The sequence below is a fragment of the Capricornis sumatraensis genome, chromosome 3 (genome assembly GCF_032405125.1).
Source record: "Capricornis sumatraensis isolate serow.1 chromosome 3, serow.2, whole genome shotgun sequence".
In the NCBI taxonomy this organism is placed as follows: Eukaryota; Metazoa; Chordata; class Mammalia; order Artiodactyla; family Bovidae; genus Capricornis; species Capricornis sumatraensis.
The window spans coordinates 139,023,694-139,043,943 of record NC_091071.1 but is presented as its reverse complement, the minus strand read 5'-3'; the positions used below and the strand labels follow the sequence as shown (position 1 = coordinate 139,043,943).

The following is a 20,250-nucleotide window of genomic DNA, read 5'->3' as shown; positions in this document are numbered from 1 at the left end:
ATCACCATCTCCCAGAGTTCACTCCGACTCATGTCCATCGAGTCAGTGATGCCATCCAGCCATGTCATCCTCTGTCGTCCCCTTCTCCTCCTGCCCCCAATCCCTCCCAGCATCAGAGTCTTTTCCAATGAATCAACTCTTCGCATGAAGTGGTCAAAGTACTGGAGTTTCAGCTTCAGCATCATTCCCTCCAAAGAAATCCCAGCGTCGATCTCCTTCAGAATGCACTGGTTGGATCTCCTTACAGTTCAAGGGACTCTCGAGACTCTTCTCCAACACCACAGTTCAAAAGCATCAATTCTTCGGTGCTCAGCCTTCTTCACAGTCCAACTCTCACATCCATACATGACCACAGGAAAACCATAGCCTTGACTAGACGGACCTTAGTCGGCAAAGTAATGTCCCTGCTTTTGAATATGCTATCTAGGTTGGTCATAACTTTTCTTCCATGGAGTAACTGTCTTTTAACTTCATGGCTGCAGTCACCATCTGCAGTGATTTTGGAGCCCAAAAAAATAAAGTCTGACTCTGTTTCCACTGTTTTCCCCATCTATTTCCCATGAAGTGATGGGACCAGATGCCATGATCTTTGTTTTCTGAATGTTGAGCTTTAAGCCAACTTTTTCACTCCCCTCTTTTACTTTCTTCAAGAGGCTTTTTAGTTCCTCTTCACTTTCTGCCATAAGGGTGGTGTCATCTGCATATCTGAGGTGATTGATATTTCTCCCAGCAATCTTGATTCCAGCTTGTGTTTCTTCCAGTCCAGCATTTCTCTTGATGTATTCTGCATAGAAGTTAAATAAGCAGGGTGACAATATACAGCCTTGACGTACACCTTTTCCTATTTGGAACCAGTCTGTTGTTCCATGTCCAGTTCTAACTGTTGCTTCCTGACCTGCATACAGATTTCTCAAGAGGCAGGTCAGGTGGTCTGGTATTCCCATCTCTTTCAGAATTTTCCAGTTGATTGTGATCCACACAGTCAAAGGCTTTGGCATAGTCAATAAAGCAGAAATAGATGTTTTTCTGGAACTCTCTTGCTTTTTCCATGATCCAGCAGATGTTGGCAATTTGATCTCTGGTTCTTCTGCCTTTTCTAAAACCAGCTTGAACATCAGGAAGTTCACGGTTCACGTATTGCTGAAGCCTGGCTTGGAGAATTTTGAGCATTACTTTGCTAGTGTGTGAGATGAGTGCAGTTGTGCAGTAGTTTGAGCATTCTTTTGCATTCCCTTTCCTTGGGAATGGAATGAAAACCGACCTTTTCCAGTCCTGTGGCCACTGCAGAGGTTTCCAAATTTGCTGGCATATTGAGTGCAGCACTTTCACAGCATCATCTTCCAGGATTTGAAATAGCTCAACTGGAATTCCATCACCTCCATTAGCTTTGTTCGTAGTGATGTTTTCTAAGGCCCACTTGACTTCACATTCCAGGATGTCTGGCTCTAGATGAGCGATCACATCATCATGATTATCTGGGTCGTGAAGATCTTTTTTGTATTAGATCACTGATATCTCTGCTGCTGATTCTGGGCTCTTTCTTTGGTCTTGAAGCTGAGGAAGTGCAGGCTTTGTAGGCCTGAAGGATATAGCCCAACACGTACTCAAAAAGCAGTACACTGTAACACAGTTTTGGACCCATCAATTTTTTATTTTATTTTAATTTACTGAAATTATCTTGCTGAATACTCCACATCAGTATATAGAGAAATTATTTTCTTTTTTTCTCTCTTTTCTTTTAAAATTTCTTTATTTTTCAATTGAAGGATAATTGCTTTACAGAATTTTGTTGTTTTCTGTCAAACCTCAACATGAATCAGCCATAGATATACATAGATCCTCTCCCTTTTGAAACTCCCTCCCATCTCCCTCCCCATCTCACCCCTCCAGGTTGATACAGAGCCCCTGTTTGAGTTTCCTGAGCCATACAGCAAATTCCCCTTTGGCTATCTATTTTACACATGCTAATGTAAGTTTCCATGTTACTCTTTCCATACATCTCACCCTCTCCTGTCCTCTCCTCATGTTCATAAGTCTACTCTCTATGTCTGTCTCTCCATTGCTGCTCTGTAAATAAATAATTCAGTACCATTTTTCTAGATTCCGTATAAATGTGTTAGAATATGATATCTATCTTTCTCTTTCTGGCTTACTTCAGTCTGTATAATAGGTTCTAGGTTCATCCACCTTATTAGAACTGACTCAAAGGCGTTCTTTTTTATGGGTGAGTGTGTGGCCGAGAGGAGCTACCCCACGTCCGAGGTCAGGGGCAGAAGCCGAGAGTGCCAGGCTGTGACGGCGCAGGAACGGCCGAGAGGAGCTACCCTGCGTCCGAGGCCAGAGGCGGCACCCAAAAGGAGCCACCCCGAGTCCGAGGTCAGGGGCAGCGGCCGAGAGGAGCCACCCGGCGCCCAAGGCCAGGGGCGGCCAGGAGGAGCCACCCCATGCCTGAGGCCAAGGGCGGCAGCCGGGAGGAGCAACCCTACACCCCAGGCCAGGGCCAGCGGCCGAGAGGATCAACGCCATGTCCAAGGACGCAGGAGGGCCTAGAGGAGCCATCCCACGTTGAAGGTCAGGAAGGGCAGCAGTGAGGAGACACCCCTCATCCAAGGTAAGGAGCAGTGGCTGTGCTTTGCTGGAGCACCCAAGTAAGATGGTAGGTGTTGCAAGAGGGCATCAGAGGGCAGACACACTGAAACCATACTCACAGAAAACTAGTCCATCTCATCACACTAGGACCACAGCCTTATCTAACTCAATGAAACCAAGCCATGCCCGTGGGGGAAACCAAGCCATGCCCGTGGGGTAACCCAAGACGGGCGGGTCATGGCGGAAAGGTCTGACAGAATGTGGTCCACTGGAGAAGGGAATGGCAAACCACTTCAGTACTCTTGCCTTGAGAACCCCATGAACAGTATGAAAAGGCAAAATGATAGGATACTGAAAGAGGAACTCCCCAGGTCAGTAGGTGCCCAATATGCTACTGGAGATCAGTGGAGAAATAACTCCAGAAAGAATGAAGGGATGGAGCCAAAGCAAAAACAATATCCAGCTGTGGATGTGACTGGTGATGGAAGCAAGGTCCAATGCTGTAAAGAGCAATATTGCATAGGAACCTGGAATGTCAGGTCCATGAATCAAGGCAAATTGGAAGTGGTCAGACAAGAGATGGCAAGAGTGAACGTCGACATTCTAGGAACCAGTGACCTAAAATGGACTGGAATGGGTGAATTTAACTCAGATGACCATTATATCTACTACTGCGGGCAGGAATCCCTCAGAAGAAATGGAGTAGCCATCATGTTCAACAAAAGAGTCCGAAATGCAGTACTTGGATGCAATCTCAAAAATGACAGAATGATCTCTGTTCGTCTCCAAGGCAAATCATTCAATATCACGGTAATCCAAGTCTATGCCCCAACAAGTAATGCTGAAGAAGCTGAAGTTGAATGGTTCTATGAAGACCTACAAGACCTTTTAGAACTAACACCCCCAAAAGATGTCCTTTTCATTATAGGGGACTGGAATGCAAAAGTAGGAAGTCAAGAAACACCTGGAGTAACAGGCAAATTTGGCCTTGGAATGCGGAATGAAGCAGGGCAAAGGCTAATAGAGTTTTGCCAAGAAAATGCACTGGTCATAGCAAACACCTTCTTCCAACAACACAAGAGAAGACTCTACACATGGACATCACCAGATGGTCAACACCGAAATCAGATTGATTATATTCTTTGCAGCCAAAGATGGAGAAGCTCTATACAGCCAACAAAAACAAGACCAGGAGCTGACTGTGGCTCAGATCATGAATTCCTTATTACCAAATTCAGATTCAAATTGAAGAAAGTAGGGAAAACCGCTAGACCATTCAGGTATGACCTAAATCAAATCCCTTATGATTATACAGTGGAAGTGAGAAATAGATTTAAGGGCCTAGATCTGATAGATAGAGTGCCTGATGAACTATGGAATGAGGTTCATGACATTGTACAGGAGAACAGGGATCAAGACCATCCCTATGGAAAAGAAATGCAGAAAAGCAAAATGGCTGTCTGGGGAGGCCTTAGAAATAGCTGTGAAAAGAAGAGAAGCGAAAAGCAAAGGAGAAAAGGAAAGATATAAACATATGAATGCAGAGTTCCAAAGAATAGCAAGAAGAGATAAGAAAGCCTTCTTCAGTGATCAATGCAAAGAAATAGAGGAAAACAACAGGATGGGAAAGACTAGAGATCTCTTCAAGAAAATTAGAGATATCAAGAGAACATTTCATGCAAAGATGGGCTCAATAAAGGACAGAAATGGTATGGACCTAACAGAAGCAGAAGATATTAAGAAGAGGTGGCAAGAATACACAGAAGAACTGTACAAAAAAGATCTTCACAACCCAGATAATCAGGACACGACTGAGCAACTGAACTGAACTGATAGATCTCTTCAAGAAAATTAGAGATACCAAGGGAACACTTCATGCAAAGATGGGTTCGATAAAGGACAGAAATAGTATGGACCTAACAGAAGCAGAAGAGGTGGCAAGATTACATGGAAGAACTATATGAAAAAAATCTTCAAGACCCAGATAATCATGATGGTATGATCACTCATCTAGAGCACGACATCCTGGAATGCAAAGTCAAGTGGGCATTAGGAAGCATCACTACAAACAAAGCTAGTGGAATTCCAGCTGAGCTATTTCAAATCCTAAAAGATGATGCTGTGAAAGTGCTGCACTCAATATGCCAGCAAATTTGGAAACCTCAGCAGTGGCCACAGGACTGGAAAATGTCAGTTTTCATTCCATTCCCAAAGAAAGGCAACGCCAAAGAATGCTCAAACTACCACACAATGCACTTATCTCATACACTAGTAGCTGCTGCTGCTGCTGCTAAGTCACTTCAGTCGTGCCTGACTCTGTGCTACCCCATAGATGGCAACCCACCAGGCTCTGCCATCCCTGGGATTCTCCAGGCAAGAACACTGGAGTGGGTTGCCATTTCCTTCTCCAATGCAAACTAGTAGAGTAATGCTCAAAATTCTCCAAGCCAGGCTTCAGCAATACGTGAACCATGAACTTCCAGATGTTCAAGCTGGTTTTAGAAAAGGCAGAAGAACCAGAAATCAAATTGCCAACATCCTCTGGATCATCAAAAAAGCAAGAGAGTTTCCTTTATTTCTGCTTTATTGAGTATGCCAAAGCTTTTGACTGGATTACAATAAACTGTGGAAAATTCTGAAAGAGATGGGAATGCCAGACCGCCTGACCTGCCTCTTGAGAAACCTATATGCAGGTCAGGAAGCAACAGTTAGAACATGACATGGAACAACAGACTGGTTCCAAATCAGGAAAGGAGTACGTCAAGGCTGGATGGTGTTACCCTGCTTATTTAACTTATAGGCACAGTACATCATGAGAAATGCTGAGCTGGATGAAGTACAAGCTGGAATCAAGATTGCCGGAAGAAATATCAATAACCTCAGATGTGCAGATGACACCACCCTTATGGCAGAAAGTGAAGAAGAACTAAAGAGCCTCGTGATGAAAGTGAAAGAGGAGAGTGAAAAAACTGACTTAAAGTTCAACATTCGGAAAACTAAGATCATGGTATGTGATCCTATCACTTCATGGCAAATAGATGGGGAAACAGTGGAAACAGTGGCAGATTTTATTTTTCTGGGCTCCAAAATCACTGCAGATGGTGACTGCAACCTTGAAATTAAAAGATGCTTGCTCCTTGGAAGGAAAGTTATGACCAACCTAGACAGCATATTAAAAAGCAGAGACATCACATTGCCAATAAAAGTCCGTCTAGTTAAGGCTATGGTTTTTCCAGTGGTCATGTATGGATGTGAGAATTGGACTATAAAGGAAGCTGAGCAATGAAGAATTGATGCTTTTAAACTGTGGTGTTGGAGAAGACTCTTGCTAGTCCCTTGGACTGCAAGGAGATCCAACCAGTCCACCCTAAAGGAAGTCAGTCCTGAGTGTTCATTGGAAGGACTGATGTTGAAGCTGAAACTCCAATACTTTGGCCACCTGATGCAAAGAACTGACTCGTGAAAACACCCTGATTCTGGGAAGGACTGAGGGCAGGAGGAGAAGGGGATGACAGAGGATAAGATGGCATCACCAACACGATGGACATTAGTTTGAGTAAACTCCGGGAGTTGGTGATGGACAGGGAGGCTTATTGTGCTACAGTCCATGGTGTCGCAAAGAGACCTGACTGAGCGACTGAACTTAACTGAATATTCCATTATATATATGTACCACAACTTCTTTATCCATTCATCTGCTGATGGACATCTAGGTTGCTTCCATGTTCTAGCTATTGTAAATAGTGCTGCAGTGAACAATGGGATACATGTGTCTTTTTCAGTTTTGGCTTCCTCAAGATATATGCCTAGGAGTGGGATTGCTGGGTCATGTGGTGGTTTTATTACTAGTGTTTTAAGGAACCTCCATACCATCTTCCATAGTGGCTGTATCAATTTACATTCCCATCAACGGTGCAAGAGCATTCCATTTCTCTACACCCTCTTCAGCATTTATTTTGTGTAAACTTTTTGACGATGGCCATTCTAACTGGTGTGAGGTGATAGCTCATTATAGTTTTGATTTGCATTTCTCTAATAAAGAGTGACGTTGAGCATCTTTTCATGTGTTTGTTAGCCATCTGTATGTTTTCTTTAGAGAAATGTCTGTTTAGGTCTTTTTTCCACTTTTTGATTGGGTTGTTTGTTTTTCTGGTATTGGGTTGTATGAGCTGCTCGTATATTTTGAAAATTAATCCTTTGTCAGTTGTTTCATTTGCTACTATTTTCTCCCATTCTGAGGGTTATCTTTTCACCTTGCCTACAGTTTCCTTTCAGAGAAGGCAATGGCACCCCACTCCAGTACTCTTGCCTGGAAAATCCATGGATGGAGGAGCCTGGTAGGTTGTAGTCCATGGGGTTGCTAAGCGTCAGACACGACTGAGCGACTTCACTTTCACTTTTTACTTTCATGCATTGGAGAAGGAAATGGCAACCCACTCCAGTGTGCTTGCCTGGAGAATCCCAGGGACAGGGTAGCCTGGTGGGCTGCCGTCTGTGGGGTCGCACAGAGTCGGACACGACTGAAGCGATTCAGCAGAAGCATAGTTTCCTTTGTTGTGCAAAAGCTTTTAAGTTTAATCAGGTCCCACTTGTTTATTTTTGTTTTTATTTCCATTACTCTAGGATGTGGATCATAGAGGATCTTGCTTTGATTTATGTCATTGAGTACTCTGACTATATTTTCCTATAAAAGTTTTATAGTTTCTCATCTTACATTTAGGTCTTTAATCCACTTTGAGTTTATCTTTGTGTATGGTGTTAGGATGTGTTATAGAGAAATTCTTTATTCCTTTCTCACCTGCAGAAGACTCCATTGTATGGAGGTAACATAATCTCTTTGATTTAGGGGTGATTCCTATATATACCACAGAATTGTTAGCTTGTTTTTTAACATCATAAAACAATTTATGACATCAGAATGCGGTTACCAATTCTTACACTATCTCTTTATGACCCTAACTATGAATGACTGCTATAGAAAATGTTTCCTTCCACTTAAATTAGGCCACTGTTTGGATAAACAGGACAAAATGCTGGGAAAGCAGTAGTCTTATCTTTTATGTGTTTTGTACAGCATTTTGGACACTATGGCTTCACAAAAATGTCTCATGACATAGTAATTTTCAGAGAGGCCTGTCTCCTAAATCCAATGAGAATAAGCTTAAGACAAGATAAATATACATTACCTGGGAGCTGTCTCTGGCTTTTTATTGCTCTTTTACAGTTTAACTAAAAAGAATATAATGCTAAAACAGACTAACCCAATTAAAAAAAAAAAATTCTCCTCAGTGTATAAATTGTGACTTCACTTAGGGCTTTGGCAATGACAGTTCATCTGAAAGTTTCAGCTGCTGCTGCTGCTAAGTTACTTCAGTCGTGTCCGACTCTGTGTGACCCCATAGACGGGAGCCCACCAGGCTCCCCTGTCCCTGGGATTCTCCAGGCAAGAACACTGGAGTGGGTTGCCATTTGAGTCATCTGTTAATCACATTGGGCACTGTAGATTGGGGAGACAATCCTTGTAGATGTTTCCACTGTTCAAAAATACACAGAGCTACTGAGTTCGTTCCTGTTCTGTGTTGTGATGTGCTGGTTGTATGACCAGCAAATAGGAGTAAAGAAACAGGCAGTGATGAGCCAATGTCTCAGGACCAGGCACAGCTGTGCTTTTCTGAATACACATCCTACCTAGACATTGAACCATGACACAGTCAGTTCAGGGTACAATGATGTGATTTCTCTCATAGTCCAGAAACACATCAGGAGATGATAAATCGTTGCCTGATATCCTCTGAGTACAAAGCTACTCCTTCTGAGCTTCCAGTCTCAGGAAGTCTATTGACCCTCCTTCATGCCTGGCCTTCTCAATCACTCTTTAAAAAAAAAAAATGTTTGCTATTTTTATTTATTTATTTGGCTGTGCCAGGTCTTATTTGCGGCACATGGGATCTCCAGTCTTGATTGCAGCATGTGGGGTCTTTAGTTGCAGTGTGCAGACTCTTGGTAGAGGCATGCGGGAGTCTATTTCCTTGACCAGGGATTGAACCCAGGCCCTCTGCAATGGGAGTGTAGAGTCTTAGCCACTGGACTATTGATTGTCTTCTCAATCACTCTTGAGCTGAAATCCTATTGAATACATCAGATGAAAACCAATAATATAAAATGTCAACTGATGAGCTATAAAAATAACTGTCCCTACTTTCTACTCCAAGGACAAGGCAAAGTTGTCTGTAGCTTGATTCCCTTTGTGATAGCCCTGTAATGTCAGCCACTACAAACCAAATAGTCACACATACCAGGGACTCTATTAGGCAAGTCACTTTATGTGCTTGCTTTCTTTCCATTTCATCTTTACAGCACTGTCAGGTAACTTCTCAGAGTTTTTTTGTTTGTTTGTTTCAAGACAGACTTACTCAGTTTACCTCACACAATGAGACTTTATTTTGATTATAACGATACCTTGAGTAATGAAGTCATCAGTATTTTTCAGGGATTTTAGCATGGTGTTGGTGTATGTGAGTTATCATTTGATTTGGTAAAATATGACAGCAACAAACTCAAAGTAGTAGTGACCCAGACACATAAAGGCTTATATTTCTAATAAACAATAAGTTTGGAGGTAGAAGATTGCTGGCACTTAGTGTCTCAAGAATTTCAAGACTGAGGTCTCTAGAAGTATAGGCTTTTTGAAACATCTCTCCTGTACTTTTCCTTCCCTTATAGCTCCTAAAGAGCTGCTGAATCTTCAGTCATCTTGTTGCCTTCCAAAGTATAACTCCAAAGCAGAGCTTGCTTTTCTTGAAGCCCCAGCCCATGTTTTCTGCATAAATCTTAATGGTCATTCTCAGCATCTGTGGAAACTGAGACCTTTATCTGATTTATCTGAATACAACAACAATACTTATTTGCTAAATAAAATTGTGGTTCTGATAATAAGAAAGAAGAAAGGAATGGATTTTGAGGAGGTAACTGTGGTCCCTGTCACATAGTGTATGGACAATAAAAGCACTTCATTTACAGATTGTGTAAATGAACAGCACCTTGGGCAATTCAGAGCAAGTAATAATATAAATGTTTATTGAGACCTTACTCTTTATGTGGCTTTATATATGTCATAGAAAACTCACAACACCATGATATAGACAGTATCATTATCCCATTCTCCAGATAAGAAAATCAGGGCTTAGAGAATTTCAGAAACTTACTCAAAGTCATTCAGCTGGTCAGTGGGCGAGCAGATGGAATCAGAAAACCAGGTTTTCCTAATGCCCAATGTTTTGCAGTCAATATGTGGTATGTTCTACTTTTCTGAAACAAGTGACTAAACACAAAATTGAGCATTTCTATCCTAGAGAGGAAAGAATTCTAGAACATGTGTGGTCCATGCCTTTCTAAGGACTGGGCTCTTTATCTTAAAGTGCAGTGTTAATCAATCTACTTTTTCTCCTAATGGGTACTTTCTTCAGTTCTGTTTCCACGTTCTGTTTTGGCCACAGGTGTCCTGGTCTTTGCATTGATCACCCTTATGTGCTTTCCTACCATAATAATTTGGGGTGGTTTTTTTTTTTCAGGTAAATTCCAAGTGTGATTTTATTGCAGTATTTTGACAGCTGATATGATAGGAAAGAATTAAGTATGCTTTTTAAATTATGCTTTAAAATGCCATAAATTTGCCTTCACTGGAGTGGGTTCATGAATCTAACTGAAGCAAATAACTTGCAGCTCTGTTGCTAATTAATTCTGGAAGATGATAGAGAAGTTCTCATTATTCCATTTCAATATGCTTGTAATTCAACATTTCTCCCCACTTTGCTTCCTTTGCTCTTAACATTTAAATGGAAAATATTAAATGGCTTAATAGCTAGGCCCCACCAAATAGCATGTTTGCCATGACTTAACCTTTTCAAAATATAAAGTCTCATTATATTAAATACATCTCATTATTGTAATTATACTGCTACAAATATAGTGGATAACACATCAAATTATTATTTAATTCTAGGAAAAAGTTTTCTAAGTTGTTTGTTGACAGATAATACCAGATTCTATTTGTCTAAATTTCAGCCTGTGCTAAGGTTTTATGTTTCATTTTAATATTTCTGAAAATGTGCTCATTTTTGGTATCAAACATGATAGAACTTTGTGTCAGTATAAGATGTATTGGAAATTACTTTGAAGACAGGTTTGACGGTGCTGCAATTTTTGTGTTCTAGGATGGCAGTAAAGTTGCCATCTTTAAAAATGTCTTAAAGAACATCTGTAGATTGTGATATTATGCAGTCATTTAAAAAACATATTTTTGAGTAACTTATAATGACATGGAAAATGCTCCTGGAGTAAGCGAAGTGGGCAGGTTATAAAACTGTAAGTACAATCTAATCTCACATAAACATTTTTAAAATAAAGAATTATGCCAAAATTCCAAGGCTTTGATTTCTTGAAATGGTGAAGCTAAAGATGAATTCTCATTTTATGCTCTTTTGCATTTTCTGAATTTTTTTTATGATAAGCATACTACTCAATTGAAAAATGTTATTATTTTAAAAAATGACTTTGTGGGTGTCAGTCATAACACTGACAGCACAGTGATCAAGCTTTAACTGGCCGCTGATGTGTCATTCCATGGACGTTTCAGGATGAGGACACCAAGCGTCTTCAAATGCTGAAAGAAATAGTGGTCTTGGCCTCTTTTTAGCCCCTCCAACAACTCCACCTGGAAGACTGCCGTACGTGGCAAATCGGGCTTCCCCTGTCGGATCTGCTCATATCGTCCTTTCTATCTCCATGGGCACTGGGTGATGTTGGTTCCCTCACCCCTCACATTGCCCTTCTCCATGCTGGTTACATAGCCAGGGGTCCTCCCTCTACCTAAACTGTCAGTTGAAATTTCTTTTAAAAATTCACACGCACACATGGGAGTTCCCTTGCAGTTCAGTGGTTAAGACCCAGTACTTTCACTGCTGTAGCCTGGGTTCAATCCCTGGCTGAGAAACTAAGATCCTGCAAGCTATGTATGTGGTGCAGTGGGGGGGAAAATCACAGCAAAAATGGGAGTTCTTGTTTAATAGGTATAGAGTTACACATCTGGGAGATTTAAAAAGAAAAAAATTAAATGGAGTACAGAGAACTCCAGGGGCTTCTCTGGTGGCTCCACAGTAAAGAATCTGCCTGCAGCGCAAGAGACTTGGGTTCAAGACTCAGGTTTGATCCCTGGGTCAGGATGATCCTCCGGAGAAGGAAATGACAACCTACTTCAGTATCCTTGCTGGAAAAATTTCATGGACAGAGGAGTCTGGCAAGTTACCATCCATGAGATCACAAGAGTCAGACATGACTTAGCGACTAAACCGCCGAGAACTCCAACACAGAACAAATCCAGGGACAGACACATGAGCCCATGAGGTAACTGAAGGGGATCAGCATAAGCCAACCCAGAATATGCCCTTTGGCATAAGGATTATTTTACCTGAAAGCAGTTAAGAAGCAGCAGACACAGGAGGAACTCTCTGCCCTCCCTCTTTCTGCCTAAAAGCAAGGCGTTCATCTTCCACTTGTACAGGTGCCCCCGTTCCTGCACCAGGAAGAGAATGACTCTTAGTACTGGAGATGGCACTGACTTGAGTCTGCATAATAAACCTGACTGACTTCTTGGTCTATTCATGCTGCTGTGACAAAGACCACGGACTGTGCAGCTGACAAACAACAGACAAGTATTTCTCACATTTCTGGAGACTGGGAAACCCAAGATTAAGTTGGCAGCATGGTGGTATTCTGATGAGGGCCCTTTTCCTGGTTCATAGCTGGCACCTTGCTGTGTCCTCAAAGGCAGAAAGGGCAAGGAAGGCATTTCTCTGTACCTGTCTTATAAGAGCACTAATCCTACCCATGAGGGCTCTGCTTCCTTACCTAACCACCCCCTAAAGGCCCCCTCTCCTAGTACTATCTTAGTGTATGAATTTTGGGGGACACATTCAGACCATAGCACTTACTAAACAATCTTATCTACCACACTAAATTTTCTAGTTAAATTTCCTCAGTGTATCATCTACAAAAGCACAATCATTGGCACTTCCCTGGGGTCCAGTGCCTGAGACTCTATGCTCCCAATGCAGGGACCCTGGGTTCAATCCCTGGTCAGGGAACTAGATCCCACATGCTGCAGCCAATACTCAACACGGCCAAATAAATAAATCAATATTATTTTTTAAAAAGCACAATCACTAACCTTTTTTTGGCCTAGTCACTTCTCCTTAACTTATTGCTCTTTGTTAAAATGATATATAATTTCCAGGCTTAACTACTTTAGGCTTTCATTTCTTTTCTGTGAGGTCCTTGTGTGCATGAGAAATAACCTTTCTTTCTATTAATATATCTTTTGTCAGTTTAATTCACAGGCCTCACTAAGAAACCTAAGAGGGGAGAGAGAAGTTTTTCCTCTGTAACATTATCTGGGTGGTCCCTATGTGGATGGGAATGGTGTACAAGTACATTGATACCTGGACTACACTGATTTTTAGTAATCTCCTCCTCAATATCTCTTGGGACAAGTGGAGAGTCTCTCCCTGTCTCTTTCTCTTGTTTATCCTTACACAGCTAAGATTTTTTATTTGACTTAGTCTTTAACAAGTTTTAAAAATAAGCTTCCCTGAAAGCTCAACTGGTAAAGAATCTGCCTGCACTGCAGGAGACCCCTGTTCAATTCCTGGGTAGGGAAGATCCCCTGGAGAAGGGATGGGCTACCCACTCCAATATCCTTGGGGTTCCCTTGTGGCTCAGCTGGTAAAGAATCCGTCTGCAGTGTGGGAGACCTGGGTTCGATCCCTGGGTTGGGAAGATCCCCTGGGGAAGGGAAAGGCTACCCACCCCAGTATTCTGGCCTGGAGAATTCCATGACTGTATAGTCCATGGGGTCGCAAAGAGTCGGACACGACTGACTGACTTTCACTTTCACTTCACTTTCCCAGGTCCACTAGTGGTAAAGAACCTGCTTAATAATGCAGGAGACATGTGACGTAGGTTCGATCTCCAAGTCAGGAAGATCCCCTGGAGCAGGGAATGTCAACTGACTCCAGTATTATTGCCTGGTGAATTCTATAGACAGAGGAACCTGGCAGGCTACAGTCCATAGGGTCACAAAGAGTCATACATGACTGAGCAACTAACACACACACACATACCCCTCAATTTGACCAAATAATTTCCAGCAATGTCATGAAATGAAACAAAAAGAAATCTAGGTAGTGAGAATTTTTATTTACTCAACTTTGGCTACATAATTATGCCAGGAAACAAAGTGGAAAATAAATACATAGTTATAACACAAAAGGAGAAAAATTGAACTGTTTCTTCAACAATTTTTAATATCTAACAATTTGACTGTAGATCCTTTGTTTACAGTCTGATGTAATAATGAAAGTGAAAGTCGCTCAGTCCTGTCTGACTCTTTGTGACCCCATACAGTCATGGAATTCTCCAGGCCAGAATACTGAAGTGGGGTAGCCTTTCCCTTCTCCAGAGGATCTTCCCAACCCAGGGATTGAACCCAGGTCTCCCACACTGAAGATGGATTCTTTACCAGCTGAGCCACAAAGGAAGCAGCCTATTCCTTCTCCAGGGGATCTTCCTGACATAGGAATTGAACTGGGGTCTCCTGCATTGCAGGCGGATTCTTTACCAACTGAGCTATCAGGGAACCCCCACTGTAATATTTTCTGCAAATAATTGTCCAATGACATGGCTCAGGATACATCACCCCAAAGTATGGCACCTTGCCATATTGAATATTTTGAGCTGAAGGAATTTAAGAAACAGGTTGTCCTGAGCTGCTCCTGAGCCATGAAACCATCATGTGCGTGGTTCCCTTCCTATACTGATGAAAGGGGCATTCTCATCTCTAAGACACCGAGGGAATCTGAACAGATGGGACTTGCTATTTCCTCCAGTTTACTGCACTTAGTTCATAATTTTTCTATCCCATCTAATTTTCTCAAGACTGGGCTGTTCATCAAACCAAGCATAAAAACACTCAGGTTCAACTGTTCCCTCAGGCCTGCATATTTTTATGAAGTCTCTCAAGTCATGTAAATCTAAAATTATGTAAATTTTTATGTTTTTTGTTGTTAATCTGTCTTTTGTTAGAGGGACCTCTTTTGATGGATGGGGTGAAAGATTCTTTTCCTGCCCTACATCAACAATTAATAGCTTAATTTTACTAAAACTGATATGCCTGCTGAAGATACAATTTAGGCAACTTTTTTCTTAATATGTTTATTCATTTATTTCATTTTTGGCTGTGCTGGGCCTTTGTTGCTGCACAAGCGCTTTCTTTGGTTATGGCCTGTGGGAGTTCTTTGTTTCAGTGTTCTGGCTTCTCATTGCAGTGGCTTGTCTCAAAGCCCAGCCTCCAGGAATCCTCCTGGATCAGGGATCCAATAGGTGTCCCCTGCATTGTAGGGCAGATTCTTAACCACTTGACCATCAGGGAAGTCCTAGGCAACTATTTAGTCACATCACTGCTATCCATGCTTTTACTTTTAGAATCAGTCTTTTTTTTTTTTTTAAGATTTATTTAGTTAGTTCATTTTGGCTGTGCTGGTTGTTCATTGCTGTGCGCGGGCTTTCTGTAGTTGCAGAGAGTGGGTCTCTTCCCTGGTTGCAGCTTTCTGTAGTTGCGGAGAGTGGGTCTCTTCCCTGGTTGTGGTTCTTCGGCTTCTCATTGCAGTGGGTTCTCTTATTGCAGGGCATGGGCCCCTAGAGTACAATGGCTTCAGTATTTGCAGCACATGGGCTTGGTAGTTGTGGCCCATGGGCTTAGTTGTCCTTCAGCGTGTGGGTTCTTCCGGGTCCAGAGATAGTACTCATGTCTCCTGCCCTGGCAGGTGGATTCTTTACCACTGAGCCACTAGGGAAGCCCAAATCAGTCATTTTAAAACAAACATTTTTCTTGAACGATTTTCAATTTTAAAAAAATTATTCAAATTCAGTAAAAAAAGAAAATTATCTCTGGACTAAAATTTGCATTTGCCAAAAACAAAAAATAGCATAACTTGCAGTTCCCCCTTGGTTTTACCAATGTACATTTTAAACATAACTAAAAATTCCAAGTGGTCTCATGGAATAAAGAATTTGAAATAGACTGCCCTTTGTTCATCCCCCTTTGATAATATATAAGCACATGTATGTAAAGGCATTGTCCATTAAAGAATAAAAAGGAGTACATCAAGGCTGTATATTGTCACCCTGCTTATTTAACTTTTATGCAGAGTACATCATGAGAAATGCTGGGCTGGAAGAAGCACAAGCTGGAATCAAGATTGCCGAGAGAAGTATCAATAATCCAGATATGCAGATGACACCACCCTTATGGCTGAAAGTGAAGAGGAACTAAAAAGCCTCTTGATGAAAATGAAAGAGGAGAGTGAAAAAGTTGGCTTAAAGCTCAACATTCAGAAAATGAAGATCATGGCATCTGGTCCCATCACTTCATGGCAAACAGATGGGGGAACAGTAGAAACAGTGTCAGACTTTATTTTCTTGGGCTCCAGAATCACTACAGATGGTGACTGCAGCCATGAAATTAAAAGACGCTTACTCCTTGGAAGGAAAGTTATGACCAACCTAGATAGCATATTAAAAAGCAGAGACATTACTTTGCCAACAAAGGTCCATCTAGTCAAGGCTACGGTTTTTCCAGTAGTCATGTAGGGATGTGAGAATTGGACTGTGAAGAAAGCTGAGCCCGGAAGAATGGATGCTTTTGAAGTGTGGTGTTGGAGAAGCTCTTGAGAGTCCCTTGGACTGCAAGGAGATCCAACCAGTCCATCCTAAAGGAGATCAGTCCTGGGTGTTCATTGGAAGGACTGAAGCTGAAGCTGAAACTCCCATACTTTGGCCACCTCATGCGAAGAGTTGACTCATTGGAAAAGACCCTGATGCTGGGAGGGACAGGGGGCAGGAGGAGAAGGGAACAACAGAGGATGAGATGGTTGGATGGCATTACCAACTCAATGAACGTAAGTTTGGGTAAACTTCGGGAGTTGGTGATGGACAGGGAGGCCTGGTATGCTGCGATTCACGGGGTCCCAAAGAGTCAGACACAACTGAGTGACTGAACTAAACTGAACTGAACAGAAATTAAGAATAAGTAGCTTTCATATAAAGCACATCGCCTATTAAAAAATAAGGCAATGTATATGTAATAAAAAATATGTATATGTAATTAAAACTCAAAATAATTGGTGCTGGAAAGTGGACACCTTGCAGAGCCCAAAAGTGGGCTCATGTCTAGCACTCAAATGAATTGTCCAAGGAGGTACATGTGCTGACGAAGCAAGAGACTGTAATGGGAAGGGAGCTGCAGGGTAAGGACACCCAGGAGAACTGCTCTGCCACTTGGCTTGCAGTCTTGGGTTTCATGGTGGTGGGGGTTAGTTTCCGGGTTGTCTCTGGCCAATCATTCTGACTCAAGGTGCTTCTTGGTGGCTTGTGCATTGCTCAGTCAAGATGGATTCCAACGAGAAGGATTCTGAGGTTGGTAGGACATATGGACTGGCCTCCCCTCTCTCCTTCTGACCTTTGCCAAATTCTTCTGCTTGGTGGTTGCTTCTAAGTTCTGCGTTCCTTACCAGGAATTCCTGTTGTAAGGTAACTTATGCAAGTCATTACTATTGTTCCTGGCCAGGGCAGACAATTTCTGTCAGTGGTTCCACTAATATAATATCAGCAATTTTCTAAAGATTTTTTGAGGTGGAGAGTGTTTCATCACCTGCTTGGAATTTCTGGCACACAGTGATCACAAAAAGCAGAAAGGCTTTAGTTGGTTTTATTATTGGGTTGAAATTCCCTAAAGACAGCACTCCATTATTGCCTACATAGGGCAGGTTGCTCCCACTGCTCTTCTTTTGCACCTACCATTAGTTAAGCTAGTTAAAGCTGGTTTCATTGATTTAATCATGTTTTATAATGCAGTCTGGTTTTATGAGGGAAGCTTTGGGGATTCATAGTTTTTAAGTGACCAAACCTAAAATTCCTTATGCAATAAAAACGGTTGCACAATGACTTATCTTTCTGTGTACGCAATTGTCCTAAATTGAAGAAACTCAACAGGAAAACAGTTGGAAAAGAACATGAGGGTTGCAAGCTCAAACTCCTAGAGGGTCCACATGAACATTGTGAGTGAGAAGGCAGGGGAGAAAGGTATCGAAATGAATAGAAATGCCCGGCTGCAAGTGGCAGGTGACACCAGGAGCAGCTCCTATTCAGCCTTCCCCAACTGTATCCTTGTGGGATACAGGCCCATAGTTACCTAGCTCTGGCAATTTTTTTTCATGAGGAGCTGACAATCTGATGTCTTTGTAATATCCTCTGATTTTTAAAAGACGGAAATTAATTCAAACTCTAGAAAAACACTGCGACGCAAACAAAACAGGTCCACAGCTGCAGTTCAGCCGCAGGCTACTAAATTCCTAATAAAAATGCAAGTAGTGATTGAATCAGTTACAGAAGTTGAGAAAATATAATTTATTTTCTGATTCTTTCCTTTCCCCAAATGTGATATTTTAGAAAAATCCAGCTACACTTACATCACATCCATAATCTGCAGTTTAACGAGAAAAGAAGCATAATTACAGTAAATAGATGGGAGTGGCCTGAACTCCCAGAGTCCTCCTTTCTCTTGAGTCAGGGCCAAGGATGGTGTCACCCAGATGCCTGTGAACTAAGTGATATATACCAGATTTATTTAACTACTGGCAACCACTTTTTTTTTTTTTCTTTGTAGGGCAATGAGTTAAAAGATTATTTACCTCCCTTGGTTACAAAAAGAAGAAATATTTCTTCCAAGACTCTGGGTAGCTGCGGCCAGTTCTTCCAGAGAAATTATTTACCTCAAAGATTCAGAGCGCGGAGCTTGGAAGCCTTGGCCCACCCGACTCCTTGCCGCTGCACTGCATGGGCACCGTCTGAGGGGTGAGTGTTTGCTTGGCCCTCCAAATGTTTCAGGCTCAGAGCCTCTGAGATAGGTAGTTACGAACAGCATTCTAAGTCTCAGTATGTAGATTTCATTTGAGCTGGCATTTGGCAAATTAAAAGAGGTTTTTTTCAAGTAAAAGACAACAATAGAAGTTGTTCCCCTCATTTCCACAGAGCTTTGTGTATCTTAATTAAAAAGCTGTATTTTAATTCCTTTGACAGATTTACTAAGTATCCTCAGGCTGGGTTCCTGCAGGGGCCATACAAAATTTAAAGCAAGAATATGAAGCTGGCTTTGTCTTCTGTGGCTGTTAAGAATTGTCTAGTTTAAGTGCATGGAAGCTGCCCTATATGGCCATGTTGGCATGGCTCCTTGCTGTAACCTCTCGAAGAACTGAATCTGCCACTTAAATCCCAAGGAAAAGCTCACTGTCAACCCACTAAAGGCCCCCAAGTATAATCTCTGACTCTGCCTACCCCAAAGAAACAGGCCTAAGAAGGGCATTTACACAAGGAGATGGTCATCTCCCTGTATGACAAGAGGAAAAAAACTCAAAAAAAGTGAGGCTTTTGCCTTTTTCACAGATCAGTTTCTTTTAAAAGAAAATATCCATCTCTATCATATTGTCTCTTTCCCGGAGGTTATGTTCTGGGCCATTTTTTTTTTTTCCTTTTTACAAACAACAACAAAAATATTAGAAATGGTCAGTAACAAAAACCAATGTGACCTATTGTGTTCTCTCAAATGTCTATTTCTGAAATTTCTATCATCAGAGTATTTAGGTGTTTGAGGTAAATTTGCTATTTTATCATCATACAAGAAAGGAAAAGAATAAAGATATTCTTGATCATCACAAGATATAGGAGACCAAGTTCAGTTCAGTTCAGTCACTCAGTCATGTTTGACTCTTTGTAACCCTGTGGACTGCAGCATGCCAGGCCTCCCTGTCCATCACCAACTCCCAGAGTCTACTGAAACTTATGTCCATTGGGTTGTTGATGCCATCCAACCATCTCATCCTCTGCGGAGACCAAGTTACTGATCCCAATTTTTTCTGGAGGGGTTGGAGTAAGGAGAAGGGACAGTTATCTTAAAAGCACCCAGTCCATTCTAACTACTAGAACCTCAATACAAAGTTCCTCTTTTAAAATGTACTCTCTTCAAAAGACTGATTTTCTAAGAGTGAAATGTCAAGTATCAGTGGAGAAAAACTATTTTTAAAGAATGATCCCATTCCCCAAAAACAGTATGATTGATAGAGGCACTGTGTATCTTCCCACTGAGCCTAGCTGGCCGTTTAGACCTGTTAAACACACACACCCCTCTAGAAAGACCCCTTGAAACCCTGACCACAGCAGGCTTCAGAGAACTTGCACTGATTTAGAAAATGCTGGAACTGTCCTGAAAGTCTTTTATTTGGCAGAAGTTATTCCTGCCCCTTCCTCCTAGTCACTTGATTCGGGAAACATCTCTTCTCATGGAGCTAAGTGTCTTAATGTTACTGAGTCCAGGCTCACTCTCTGCGCTGCACCAGAGGCCAATAAATCTGAAGAATGAAGTGTTGAGGCTGACTGAGAAAATGGCTGACTAATGTCACAAAATAACCATCTTGTTGGCACCTGGATGCCTGGTTGCTTTATGGATCAGAGATGGGGGGAGGTCAGGAAACAAAGTGAAAAGACAGTTTGATT

General features: G+C 41.8%; 1 protein-coding gene across 1 annotated transcript in view; it reads left to right on the top strand.

Annotated features, from left to right (window-relative positions):
* Nucleotides 1–18,513: 18,513 nt before the first annotated feature.
* Nucleotides 18,514–20,250, top strand: part of CMKLR2 (chemerin chemokine-like receptor 2) — a 50,215-nt gene continuing 48,478 nt past the window's right edge. Inside the window, exon 1 of the mRNA XM_068967997.1 lies at nucleotides 18,514–18,555. The gene's annotated coding sequence lies outside the window, so the exon portion shown is untranslated. The remainder of the gene's footprint in view (nucleotides 18,556–20,250) is intronic.